Source organism: Stigmatopora argus, unplaced genomic scaffold, assembly GCF_051989625.1.
Source record: "Stigmatopora argus isolate UIUO_Sarg unplaced genomic scaffold, RoL_Sarg_1.0 HiC_scaffold_35, whole genome shotgun sequence".
Lineage (NCBI taxonomy): Eukaryota > Metazoa > Chordata > Actinopteri > Syngnathiformes > Syngnathidae > Stigmatopora > Stigmatopora argus.
Window position 1 is genome coordinate 641,241 of NW_027520049.1, and position 13,134 is coordinate 654,374.

The following is a 13,134-nucleotide window of genomic DNA, read 5'->3' on the forward strand; positions in this document are numbered from 1 at the left end:
TGGTTGGTCCATTTAACCTGAATTTTTGTCTCATATGAGGGTAGATGTATATTGACAATTCTGTATAAAATAATCTTCCAGGGTAGTTGTGAAGTAAAGTTATGCCACAAACAGTGTGCCTAATTTGGGCACTTTTATGACAACGAGTGCTTGTGTTGGAACTGGTCCTGAGTGGTTCTGGTTGGTCCATTTACCCAGGAATGGTGTCTTATTTGTGGGTAGATGTATACTTCACAATTTTGTGTAAATTGTCGGTATCCGGGGGTTTTGGGTTTGGGTTTGGGTTTGGGTTTGGGTTAGAGTTAGGGGTTGGGTTGGGGTTTGGGTTAGAGTTAGGGGTTGGGTTGGGGTTGTGGTTGGGGTTGTGGTTGTGGTTGTGGTTGGGGGCTCGGTTGTTGTTAGGGGTAGGGTGGTCCCCGGCAGGAGCGTGTCCGGGAAAAGTGTCACTTGATCGGGCATGAGTAGTAGGATGAGTCGGTCCCGGTGCTGGGGTTGAGCCACCGGGACGGCATGATTGGGTTGCCCGAGAATGGTGTCTGTTGGTCGGGCAGGAGTAGGAGGATGAGTCGGTATCCGGGGTTTTGGGTTTGGGTTTGGGTTAGAGTTGGGGGTTGGGTTGGGGTTGTGGTTGGGGTTGTGGTTGTGGTTGGGGGCTCGGTTGTTGTTAGGGGTAGGGTGGTTGTTGGGGCTACTTGCCAACACTTAAATAAACTCGAACACAAGAGCACACATTGAGACAGAAAGAATGAAATTCAAGGCCGCGTCTGCAGAGGCGGGGGTCAAGCAAGAACTCAGATGCCGGAGAATGTGACTACTCTCCAGGCCTCTCCAAGCTATTTCCCGCCGTAAACCTGCTTCAACGGTGTTTTTAATAGAGATAAGACAAGTCATAAAAATGGGAGGCGTTAATACAAATGAAGGAGGTGGAGGACAAAATGGTGTAGTGCACATTTGAACCAATAGGTGTAGATAAATTCTATTCTAGTGACTTCTAATACATCAGAGTGCAAAAGTGTGCAAGATTAAATATAAGAATACAATTCATATTTCACATTTCCCCCCTGAAGTAACTAAAATAAATTTCTTTAAACATCAATTTGTATCCCTCCTTTTCAGGTTTTAGAATGCAAATATCATCATCAGTTACTATTCATAGGGTATGGAAAATAACAAAATCACTTGTCAAGGCAGAGGCGAAAACTCAAGTTTACTCAGCGGTACTTGAGAAAAAATTCCTCTACGTCCCTCTTAATGAGCGAACACAATTTTTAAGTCAAGACAAGTACATTTACCCAGAGGACTCAACATTCTGGGATTCGTCACACTTTGGAGGAGTGCAAGAATCTCCAGCATGGTTTGTCATGCTGTGGTACTGTATGTCACTGTAAGCTACCAGCGTGTGCTGGATAGATTTTTGAATCATAGCTTTCATACAAGGGATTACACACATTAAGAAAATACAGAATAGTAGTAAAACCGCAAGAAAGGGAGTTGCAAATTTAATCAGAATATGGAACCATGATCCGGTTGTGAACCACGACCACAGTGATGCACCTACGGCTGAGTGATCCTGGGCCATGGTGTTGGCTAGGGCTTTCATTTCAGCTATGGCACGAGTTATGTTACCTTCGTCACCGGTTTCATCTGGGATGAAGGTGCAACAGTGTTCTCCAACTATGGCACACACACCTCCATCCTTAGCTGTTATCAAATCTAGGACCATTCGGTCTTGCAACTCCATTTCTCTAAGGGCTTTCAATTCATCTGCTATACCTTGTAGGGCCTTGACTGTTTGGTTAATGAACAGTCCCATGCGATAATTCAATGTCTCTACACGGAGCATAAGTTTACCCACTCCAAGCTGGGGAAGTAGTGACAATATGATTTTTTGGGGGGTGGACCATAATTTATGATCATCAGGAACATCACTGCCCCAAATTGAATCATGTGGTTTGAATTGCACTGGTGTTGATCTCTTATTTCTTACTGGTATTTTCACTCCCCTTAAAATGAATGCATCTTGGACCATCTGCACCATTGCACAACGACCTTTCCATGCTGTGGGCAAACCCAAATACACCGTATATCCACACATCCAATACCCATCATCTTGAGGATCAGTGCCCATCACATCGGGGACAGTGTAATAGTCCCTGCAGGTGGCACCCAGGGGTGCTCCTGTGGCATTGAACCTGGCTTTGTTAGTGGTGTCTCGTGTGCACGGAGTAAGTACCTCACTACAGTATTTCATGGGGACTTCTCCTACCGGTCTAGAGTTGCCCCATAATGCCATGTTACTAGCGAAACACACAGCCTTAAAATCGCGTGGGAATGGGACGTTGTTTAACATAGCTAGATTTGTCCAATCATAGTTCAATAACCTTGTGAATTTTCTACCTGTTAAAGGTGGTACAGTGGCATCAATTTTGGGAACTACAGATCTAATTACATTCCACAGGTACCGTGATCTCAGGATGTCGGGATACCATAGAGGTGTGTAGGTGTTATAGGCATAGGGGTCAATCGGCTTGGGATACACTGGTGGGGTACCTGTGGAATAGGGCATACGACTACACACATAACAACTTTCTTTCACACCAGTTAGTTTTTTCTGAAATACCATGAAATTATACCACATATTTTCTTCGTAGTGGTTCTTTGGATTGTTCTTTTCATACCACTTCACTCTCCTCTGTGACAGGATCACAGCATTGTCTCGTTTTTCAACTCGAATCTCTGGGGGCGGGGCATTCAGCCACACCCAGGCTGTCACTGACAGTACAGTCACTGTGATGAGGGTGGCAACAGCTTTCATTTTGGCTTCTGTGTGAGGGTGCAAAGACTATGAGAGGTCAAGGTTAGTTGAGGGGTGCTCGTGGCAGGTGAGCAGACGTCAGATGAGTTTTTCACGAACAAGGGTTTTGGCACCGTCCGACTTCCAGTCTACTCAGAGTCACCGATTTCTCGAACAACTTTGACTTGGGATTGGTGAATCCACGTCGACCTCTCAGCAATCTTTACTGCTGTGGGGGTGGTGAGTTGAACCACGAATGGGCCTTCCCAACGTGGCGAGGACCAGGACTTCCTTTTTATGACTCGAATCAGGATCTGGTCACCAGGCTTCACCACCTCCTGCAAGGGAGACAAAGGGGATAGCGGCAGCTTACATGTATTTTGGACAAGTTTTTCTCTAAACATTTTTACCATCCACTCTGTGAGTGGATCTGCCTCGCCCTTAGTCTCTTGCCATGGTTCACCTTCCCATAGGGGAAGATGAAATGGTCTTCCATGAACTATCTCAAAAGGTGTTAATCCTGAGCTAGTTGGTACTATTCTCATATATGTTTTGACCAGTGATAGGCATTCTGGCCATGGCTTTTTTGTCTCCTCCATGGTTTTCTTAAGCCTTAGTTTTATTGTACCATTCGTTCTCTCTACCAGTCCCGCGCTTTGCGGATGGTACGAGCAGTGGTTTTTTAAACTTATTCCTAGGTGTTTTGCCATGTGTTGTACTATGCTGTTTACAAAATGAGCTCCATTGTCACTCCAGATGATTCTGGGGATCCCATGTTCTGGGATTATGTGTTTACAGATAGCTTTAGCCACCGTCAATGCGTCTGGTGATTTTGAAGGGACTATTTCAGTCCATTTTGAGAATGAGTCAATCAAGACTAAACAGTATTTATATTGGTTGCTTCTGGATAATTCAATGAAATCCATGTGTATAATTTCAAATGGGTAGGTACTTTTGGGCATTGGCCTCGTTTGGGCCTGAGGTTACCTTGCACATTATGTCTGCAACAAATTAAACAGTTCTTACAAAAAATTTTAAAGTAGGTATTTAGACCTGTTGGCACATAAAACACACGCTGTACCATCTTAATCATTCCCCCTGTTGAGACATGAGACTTTCCATGGCTCAATTTTGCTACCATTTGGAATAAATTCTTTGGTAAGCATGGTAGGCCTTTTGTTGTATATAGGCCGTCTGCAGACTGTTCTGCGCCTTTAAGTATCCATGCATCTTTTTCTTTCTGTGGTGCAATGTTTTGCATATCAATCAATACTGTTTTGGGGATTGACTCATTTTGTTGTTGTTGTTGTTGTGTATACTGTGCAGTAAGTGTTTGTGCTGCTCCTTTAGCTGCTGTATCTGCTCTAGCATTTCCTCTACTAATTCTGTCACTGCTGTTAGTATGTGCCTTACATTTGCATACAGCTATGTGGCTTGGAAGTAGTACTGCATTAAGTAATTGTTTCAGCAGTTCGGCATGTTCTACTGATTTGCCTGTGGATGTTTTCATCCCTCTTCTATTCCATTGTGCGGCAAATACATGTAGAGTGGAGTGTGCATATTGGCTGTCTGTATAAATGGTGACCTTCTTACCTTTAAACAATTTGCATGCCTTTGTCAATGCTATAATTTCTGCAGCTTGAGCTGATAGATTAGATGGCAATTTTTCTGCACATAAGACTTTGTTGTCTGTGACGACTGCGAATCCTACTTGATTTCTTCCTTGTTCTGATTTGGATGCTGATCCATCTACGTATACATAAGTGCTGTCTGGAATAGGAGTATCTTTGAGATCTGGTCTTGGTTTGCAGCTTTCGCTGGTTCTTTCATCACATTGGTGTGGATCTCCGTCTTCTTCGGTTGGTATTAACGTTGCTGGGTTCAAGGTATTGCATCGCTTAATGGTGAGATGGGGTTGCGATAACAATGTGGCTGTTATGGCCAGGTGTCTTGCTGGTGACAGGAATGACATTTTGGTTTGTGTTATCAGTAGATCCACTTCATGGGGGACTTGGAGTGTGAGTGGATGGAACAGTACAAGTTCAGCTGTCATCTGGACGGCCAATGCTGCTGCGCACACTGCTCGTACACACGGAGGTAGAGCAGCTGCAACTGGGTCCAGTCGTTTTGAGTAGAACGCTACTGGTTTCATCTTTGTTCCATGTGGTTGTAGTAACACTGATGTCATGAACGTTCCTTTGCAAGTCACTGTTTGGGTGAATGTTTTTTCATAGTCAGGAAGCGCTAGGACTCCTGATTCCAGGATTTGTTGCTTCACTTCCATGAATGTTCGGTTTCCTTCTTCAGTCCATGTTACTGGGTCTCTCATCGTCATCTCAGTAGCATAGATCATGTCTAGCAGTGGTTGAGTTAGTTCTGCATAGTTTGGAATCCAACTCCTGCAGTAGTTAGTTAGGCCTAAGAAGGCCATCATTTGTTTTTTCGTCTGTGGTTTCGGACATTGCTGGATGGCTTCTCGTCTTCCATCCGTTAGTTCCCTTCCTTTCTGTGAGACTCGGTGTCCCAGGAAGGTGACTGACTCCTGACAGTACTGCAGTTTCTTCAGCGATGCTTTGTTCCCAGTTTGCTCCAGATGTTTGAATAATCTGATCGCTTCTTCTTTGTTTTCCTCTTCTGTGGGACTGGCTATCAGTATGTCGTCTACATATACTAAGATCTGTGTGGTGTCTTTATGTTCATGCTGATTTATACATGCTGCGATCTCTTGTGAGAATATTGTGGGGCTGTCACAGAACCCCTGTGGCAGCCTTGTGTATGTGTATTTGGTTCCTTCGAACGTGAAACCAAACCAGTCTTGGGCTGTTTTGTGTAATGGAACAGAGAAAAATGCATTGCTTAGATCAATTACTGTAAAGAATTTCTGATGTGGTTTTAACTCGTTCAACAGTTTATGTGGGTCTGGTACACAGGGTGCTCTGGATCTCACTGCTTCGTTGACCCGTCTTAGGTCCTGGACCAATCTCCACGTTCCTGTCTCTGTTTTCTTCACGGGAAAGATAGCCGTGTTACATTCGCTTGATGGACTTTCAATTAGAATGCCTGCTTCGAGCATTTCTTTAATTACTGGTCGGATGCCATCTATAGCATCTGGTTTAAGGGCGTATTGTTTGGCTCGTGGTCGAAATGATGTCTTGGGCTCAATTCTTACTTCCTTTGCTGTGGTCATTTTTCCTACGTCTGCTTTTGATTTGGACCACAGTGAACTCGGTACTGTAGGGAAGTCTTCAGCTTGTAGCAGTATGTAGTCTTGTCATGCAGTCAAATGCGTTTTCGGACTTGCTTGAGTCATCCACTTCAGCTTATGTCTTGTCACTGTTCCATATGGGGTGTTTGTCAGTACGCTGACTGTGGGAGTCTGATGTGACCACGACTCCTCGCTTCTGGTCTCCAAGAATTGCACCATGTGTCCTAGGTCTTTCCAGGACCTGTGGGGTTTTCTCTTTATGGACACATGGGGTGTTATCCCAAACTGTAGCAGTTTTTCCGCTTGAGGCGGCAAGTCCACTGAGGCGGCCGCATCCCCCTCTGTCGTGGAGTACAAGTACTGCAGTCGAACTAGTTGGGGTCCCAGTCGCTCAAACTGTTTAACAAATTCCGGTCTGGCTTTCCCAAACTTCATGGTGATGTGTAGTGGCCAGTGGGTTTGTGTTTGGCCATTTACATTTTCGACTTTGGATTTTAAATGCCGGATTACAGATGAGGGCCCTTGTGTTGCTAAATCTAGGGAGTAGAACGTATAAGGTTCCTCTTGATCTTCGACTACTTGGATTTCCGCTTCTTCCCACCTGTGTACTGGTTTCATACCATCATCCGTGGGGATAAGGCTGATTCCCAGTTTACGGAGTAGATCTCTTCCCAGGAGGTTCACAGGACAGTTCTTACTTAGGACGAACTTTGCTTCATGATCTCGTCCATTTTCATCTGTTATTTTTGTTTTCTTCGACTTCTTCAACAGCTCCATGTGTCCTCCTGCTCCTATCACAGTGATCCATTCCTTTCCTGGTACCAATCCTGGCACTTTGTCTTTAATGACTGATTTATCTGCTCCAGTGTCGCATAAGAATCTTACTGGTGTTTGACTTTGTCCCACCAGCAAGGTGTAGTATGGTTTGCTGTCTCTGTCCCAGAGGGTGGACATGATTTCGGTTAAGTCTAACACTTCTACTGGCGAGCAGGGGGTTTCTTCGTCCTCCCCATCGCTTTCTTCAGTTTCCTCTTCCGTGTTAGGCTTCCATTTCTCTTTCTTCTGGCGTCATTCTTGATATTGATTTTCAGGGTTGAACGGTGGGGGTCTCTGGTTCCACGTTGGTGGATTTTTGCAGTCTCGAGCAAAGTGTCCTCTCTGTCCACAATTGTAACACTTGTCATCTGGGTTTGCTTTTCTTGGTGGGCCGTGTCTTCCTCGGCCTCTTCCTCGGCCTCTTCCTCTTCCACGTCCTCGTTGGTAGAATATTTCTGATGACTCTTGGTTCACCAATGAGGCCATGGCTTGGGTAAGAGTATTAACTCCGGAGCTTACCTGTTTTTGGCGGTGTCTCTCCTCGGCATGAATCGCCCACTCCATTAGTTGATTCATTGGCATGGTTCGGTATGTGACACAGTACTTCTGCACGAACCCTTTGATTTGGGGCTGGAGCCCTTCCAGGAACCCTTGTCTCAATTGGGCTTGGTACGCTCCTTGCTCATTTTGGTCTTCTGTTATCCCACTGTGAATTTTGAACACTTCTTCAAATCTTGCTCTAAATTTATGAATTCCTTCTCCTTGTTCCTGTGTTGTGGCTCTGATTTTGTCATAACATGGTGTAGGGCGCCACGTGTCTCGAACTCGGGTCAGGACTCTTTCCACTAGCTGCGTTAGGTATTCTGAATCATGGGGGTGGATTTTTCCTTGGTTGTTTCTCTCGTCGAAGTTTCCTCTTACTCTGGCCCAGTTGTGTCCCAGACTCAAGGTGAATGCTTTTCTTGTCTCAGCTCCATTCAGGTGGAAACTTTGTCTCAGCTGTTCAAAATTATTGGTCCATTCAATTGGGTTCTTTATTGGGTCTCCCAGTCCTTTGCATGCTTCGGTGCATTCGGACTCGGTCCATGGACGGTGGACGAGAATGGTTTGATCGCGATCTCCGTTCACTTGAAAGTGTGGATTTGCAACTTCAACCATGGGGTACATTTGGCTTGGTGGTGCCCATGGCTGTGGGTCAGCGTGAGGTCCTTCAAATGCTATCAAGGAAGGATAGAGTTGTTGCCCCCCCCTTTTTTCTTTTTGTGCTCTCGTCTGCATTTTGATGACTCCTGCTGGTCCTGCAGGGGCATCTGTGGGCTCTGGCTCACCCCTCCTTACTTCATCGTGTGGTATGCAAGAGACATTTTGTAACTTGAGATGTTGTTCTTGTGTGTGCATTGGAGGTCCCCCTCCCGCATTGTGCTCTTGGCTTGTAGTGAAAGGAGCCTGGTACGGTCTGTCGCCGGAGCGGGGGGCTGAGGAGGGGGCCAGTGTTTCTTCATGAGGTCTAATATCAATCAAAGCTGTCATACTTGTTTTTTGTTCAGCTTGTTTAATTTTCTTAATAATCTTTTTCTTATGTCTTAATTGGGCCTGGACGATCCAAACCTGAATATCTTCAAGCTCTCTACATATCTTCTCCTTTTTTCCACTTTCAACAGCTTTCTCCACTTGCAATTTTCGCTTTATGGCCTGTAATGGCTCTTCCAAAAGTCTCCCATCCCACTCTTTATTCTTCCTCCATTTTTCCATATAAGTGCAATTATCAGGAAAATGTTTAAGCATAAACTTCATGTCGGTTGGAACTTCTTTGCTGCTTTTCAATCCCATTTTGGAGACTTTTCTTTTGTTTGAAGATTTTTTATTTTTCTTAAAAATAATTATATTTGCAAATTCTGCTATTCCCGTAACGCATTTATGACTTTTTATTTATGCCGGTGTTTACTCACCTTCTTTAGGGACGTCCCGTTTAATTAACTATCTTATTTATCCACCTAAGTAGTCATTTAGACTCTTGTTTTGCGCGGCAAAGTTGTGATTTACGAGCGTGTCACTAGTGCTCTGGTTTGAATTTCTCCTTATGAAGATTACTTGCAAGTTTTATAGTTATTATTCTATATATTTTTTCTTTATATTGAGCTCTTTCATTCTCTTGGCACAGTATAACAATATTTTTCTTCTATATTTTTAACACAACCCTCGAAGTCCCTTGGCGGGGGGGGCCCCTACCTTCCCTTTGTCTGCTGATCAGGCAGATCGGCCGACACACAGCCTTTTATCGTGCTGTATACTGTTAAACATAATTCCGACAAACAGAAAAATGTCTTTCCGACACACAGAAAGAAGAATCTCCGACACACAGAGAAGAGTATACGCAACTTTTCTTTTTTTTACTTTTTTTTTTTTTTTTGGGTTGGATTCTACAAATTAATTTTAAAAGTGCCTTACCGCTCAGGTGCGCTCTGCGTCCGGTGGGATGGATTCGCTTCCTTCTTCTGGACAGCGGAGAATCGATCACCCTTCTCCTCAATGGGGAAACAGCTGACGTCAGATTTTTGGATTGATTTTTCGCGATCCAAAATCAAGATGCGAATCTTCCCGGGTTTCGGGCACCAGAATGTTGGGGCTACTTGCCAACACTTAAATAAACTCGAACACAAGAGCACACATTGAGACAGAAAGAATGAAATTCAAGGCCGCGTCTGCAGAGGCGGGGGTCAAGCAAGAACTCAGATGCCGGAGAATGTGACTACTCTCCAGGCCTCTCCAAGCTATTTCCCGCCATAAACCTGCTTCAACGGTGTTTTTAATAGAGATAAGACAAGTCATAAAAATGGGAGGCGTTAATACAAATGAAGGAGGTGGAGGACAAAATGGTGTAGTGCACATTTGAACCAATAGGTGTAGATAAATTCTATTCTAGTGACTTCTAATACATCAGAGTGCAAAAGTGTGCAAGATTAAATATAAGAATACAATTCATATTTCACAGTGGTCCCCGGCAGGAGCGTGTCCGGGAAAAGTGTCACTTGATCGGGCATGAGTAGTAGGATGAGTCGGTCCCGGTGCTGGGGTTGAGCCACCGGGACGGCATGATTGGGTTGCCCGAGAATGGTGTCTGTTGGTCGGGCAGGAGTAGGAGGATGAGTCGGTATCCGGGGTTTTGGGTTTGGGTTTGGGTTTGGGTTTGGGTTTGGGTTTGGGTTTGGGTTAGAGTTAGGGGTTGGGTTGGGGTTGTGGTTGGGGTTGTGGTTGTGGTTGGGGGCTCGGTTGTTGTTAGGGGTAGGGTGGTCCCCGGCAGGAGCGTGTCCGGGAAAAGTGTCACTTGATCGGGCATGAGTAGTAGGATGAGTCGGTCCCGGTGCTGGGGTTGAGCCACCGGGACGGCATGATTGGGTTGCCCGAGAATGGTGTCTGTTGGTCGGGCAGGAGTAGGAGGATGAGTCGGTATCCGGGGTTTTGGGTTTGGGTTTGGGTTTGGGTTTGGGTTAGAGTTAGGGGTTGGGTTGGGGTTGTGGTTGGGGTTGTGGTTGTGGTTGGGGGCTCGGTTGTTGTTAGGGGTAGGGTGGTCCCCGGCAGGAGCGTGTCCGGGAAAAGTGTCACTTGATCGGGCATGAGTAGTAGGATGAGTCGGTCCCGGTGCTGGGGTTGAGCCACCGGGACGGCATGATTGGGTTGCCCGAGAATGGTGTCTGTTGGTCGGGCAGGAGTAGGAGGATGAGTCGGTATCCGGGGTTTTGGGTTTGGGTTTGGGTTAGAGTTGGGGGTTGGGTTGGGGTGGTGGTTGGGGTTGTGGTTGTGGTTGGGGGCTCGGTTGTTGTTAGGGGTAGGGTGGTCCCCGGCAGGAGCGTGTCCGGGAAAAGTGTCACTTGATCGGGCATGAGTAGTAGGATGAGTCGGTCCCGGTGCTGGGGTTGAGCCACCGGGACGGCATGATTGGGTTGCCCGAGAATGGTGTCTGTTGGTCGGGCAGGAGTAGGAGGATGAGTCGGTATCCGGGGTTTTGGGTTTGGGTTTGGGTTTGGGTTTGGGTTTGGGTTTGGGTTTGGGTTAGAGTTAGGGGTTGGGTTGGGGTTGTGGTTGGGGTTGTGGTTGTGGTTGGGGGCTCGGTTGTTGTTAGGGGTAGGGTGGTCCCCGGCAGGAGCGTGTCCGGGAAAAGTGTCACTTGATCGGGCATGAGTAGTAGGATGAGTCGGTCCCGGTGCTGGGGTTGAGCCACCGGGACGGCATGATTGGGTTGCCCGAGAATGGTGTCTGTTGGTCGGGCAGGAGTAGGAGGATGAGTCGGTATCCGGGGTTTTGGGTTTGGGTTTGGGTTAGAGTTGGGGGTTGGGTTGGGGTTGTGGTTGGGGTTGTGGTTGTGGTTGGGGGCTCGGTTGTTGTTAGGGGTAGGGTGGTCCCCGGCAGGAGCGTGTCCGGGAAAAGTGTCACTTGATCGGGCATGAGTAGTAGGATGAGTCGGTCCCAGTGCTGGGGTTGAGCCACCGGGACGGCATGATTGGGTTGCCCGAGAATGGTGTCTGTTGGTCGGGCAGGAGTAGGAGGATGAGTCGGTATCCGGGGTTTTGGGTTTGGGTTTGGGTTTGGGTTTGGGTTAGAGTTAGGGGTTGGGTTGGGGTTGTGGTTGGGGTTGTGGTTGTGGTTGGGGGCTCGGTTGTTGTTAGGGGTAGGGTGGTCCCCGGCAGGAGCGTGTCCGGGAAAAGTGTCACTTGATCGGGCATGAGTAGTAGGATGAGTCGGTCCCGGTGCTGGGGTTGAGCCACCGGGACGGCATGATTGGGTTGCCCGAGAATGGTGTCTGTTGGTCGGGCAGGAGTAGGAGGATGAGTCGGTATCCGGGGTTTTGGGTTTGGGTTTGGGTTTGGGTTAGAGTTGGGGGTTGGGTTGGGGTTGTGGTTGGGGTTGTGGTTGTGGTTGGGGGCTCGGTTGTTGTTAGGGGTAGGGTGGTCCCCGGCAGGAGCGTGTCCGGGAAAAGTGTCACTTGATCGGGCATGAGTAGTAGGATGAGTCGGTCCCGGTGCTGGGGTTGAGCCACCGGGACGGCATGATTGGGTTGCCCGAGAATGGTGTCTGTTGGTCGGGCAGGAGTAGGAGAATGAGTCGGTATCCGGGGGTTTGGGTTTGGGTTTGGGTTAGAGTTAGGGGTTGGGGTTGTGGTTGGGGTTGTGGTTGTGGTTGGGGGCTCGGTTGTTGTTAGGGGTAGGGTGGTCCCCGGCAGGAGCGTGTCCGGGAAAAGTGTCACTTGATCGGGCATGAGTAGTAGGATGAGTCGGTCCCGGTGCTGGGGTTGAGCCACCGGGACGGCATGATTGGGTTGCCCGAGAATGGTGTCTGTTGGTCGGGCAGGAGTAGGAGGATGAGTCGGTATCCGGGGTTTTGGGTTTGGGTTTGGGTTTGGGTTTGGGTTTGGGTTAGAGTTAGGGGTTGGGTTGGGGTTGTGGTTGGGGTTGTGGTTGTGGTTGGGGGCTCGGTTGTTGTTAGGGGTAGGGTGGTCCCCGGCAGGAGCGTGTCCGGGAAAAGTGTCACTTGATCGGGCATGAGTAGTAGGATGAGTCGGTCCCGGTGCTGGGGTTGAGCCACCGGGACGGCATGATTGGGTTGCCCGAGAATGGTGTCTGTTGGTCGGGCAGGAGTAGGAGGATGAGTCGGTATCCGGGGTTTTGGGTTTGGGTTTGGGTTAGAGTTGGGGGTTGGGTTGGGGTTGTGGTTGGGGTTGTGGTTGTGGTTGGGGGCTCGGTTGTTGTTAGGGGTAGGGTGGTCCCCGGCAGGAGCGTGTCCGGGAAAAGTGTCACTTGATCGGGCATGAGTAGTAGGATGAGTCGGTCCCGGTGCTGGGGTTGAGCCACCGGGACGGCATGATTGGGTTGCCCGAGAATGGTGTCTGTTGGTCGGGCAGGAGTAGGAGGATGAGTCGGTATCCGGGGTTTGGGGTTTGGGTTTGGGTTTGGGTTAGAGTTGGGGGTTGGGTTGGGGTTGTGGTTGGGGTTGTGGTTGTGGTTGGGGGCTCGGTTGTTGTTAGGGGTAGGGTGGTCCCCGGCAGGAGCGTGTCCGGGAAAAGTGTCACTTGATCGGGCATGAGTAGTAGGATGAGTCGGTCCCGGTGCTGGGGTTGAGCCACCGGGACGGCATGATTGGGTTGCCCGAGAATGGTGTCTGTTGGTCGGGCAGGAGTAGGAGAATGAGTCGGTATCCGGGGGTTTGGGTTTGGGTTTGGGTTAGAGTTAGGGGTTGGGTTGGGGTTGTGGTTGGGGTTGTGGTTGTGGTTGGGGGCTCGGTTGTTGTTAGGGGTAGGGTGGTCCCCGGCAGGAGCGTGTCCGGG

General features: G+C 48.1%; 1 long non-coding RNA gene across 1 annotated transcript; it reads right to left on the reverse strand.

The window, feature by feature from the left end:
- Positions 1-746: 746 nt before the first annotated feature.
- On the reverse strand, positions 747-9,804 carry LOC144070336 (uncharacterized). Its single transcript, XR_013299217.1, has 2 exons — positions 9,264-9,804; positions 747-3,132 (listed from the first exon to the last, which is right to left on the reverse strand). It is a non-coding gene; the product is annotated as an uncharacterized LOC144070336 (long non-coding RNA).
- Positions 9,805-13,134: the final 3,330 nt, after the last annotated feature.